The following is an 825-nucleotide window of genomic DNA, read 5'->3' as shown; positions in this document are numbered from 1 at the left end:
TCTGCTCTAGCTTTGCATGAGCTTTGAGATTCTAGTACTGGGAGGGTTCCTTTAGTCTTTTGAATTTGTTTGTGCGTTGTTACCTGTTTTCAACATATTTATACATTCATATCAAGAGGTGGACTTCTCTACATTAGCTGGGTCTGCCATATTGCTGAAGTCTCACATAGGTATTTAGAGCATTTACAGCTGCTTGAAATTTGTTATGTGACAAAGGGTTTCTTAGCGTCTAACATGTTGGGAACAACGGCTATATTCAATGAGGAACTATTACATGATTTTTTTTCAAAGTCCTAATGGAAACCACTCAGACTGCATCCCCCCCTTCTTACTCTCCTGAAAGAAGAGAACGATCATCAATGGCAAACAGCAGCTGCAGCAAAACAACACTAAGAGCAGGCTCCACGCTCAGGAGAGATTGCTGTGCCTCCTTCTCATGGTTTCTGGTGCTCCACACTGTCAGAGAACCGTCTCTGGGACTGAACTATAGAAATGATCCCTAGAAGAATAGTCTTACGTTACATAATTGGAAACAAGAGAGTGACATAGGTGTTGGTTTTTATTAATAAAACAGAACTTGTGCACTTGTACACATTTAGCAAGCATTTTAAGCGTGCCAGCTGTTGTCCTCAGCACTCCATTGCAATATCTAATTTGATCTTGACCAAATCCTCTAATGCAGACACTGTCATTAACTCTATGTGAGTAAACATTTCAGCCGATGAGGAGACTCAATTAGAAGGTAGGTAACTTGATGAGGAAGCCTTACAGTAGGATTTCGAGCAGTATACCTTGAGTCAGTCCATGCTGTAGATATAGAAATGA

At 40.6% G+C, this 825-nt stretch overlaps 1 non-coding gene across 1 annotated transcript; it reads right to left on the bottom strand.

The window, feature by feature from the left end:
- Window positions 1–302: 302 nt before the first annotated feature.
- LOC115933678 (small nucleolar RNA U3) lies at window positions 303–515 on the bottom strand. The gene has a single exon (XR_004069532.1). It is a non-coding gene; the product is annotated as a small nucleolar RNA U3 (small nucleolar RNA).
- Window positions 516–825: the final 310 nt, after the last annotated feature.

This window comes from Gorilla gorilla, chromosome 12 (genome assembly GCF_029281585.2).
Source record: "Gorilla gorilla gorilla isolate KB3781 chromosome 12, NHGRI_mGorGor1-v2.1_pri, whole genome shotgun sequence".
NCBI lineage: Eukaryota > Metazoa > Chordata > Mammalia > Primates > Hominidae > Gorilla > Gorilla gorilla.
Note: the sequence above shows the minus strand (reverse complement) of the source record. Positions and strands in the feature narration are given on the sequence as shown.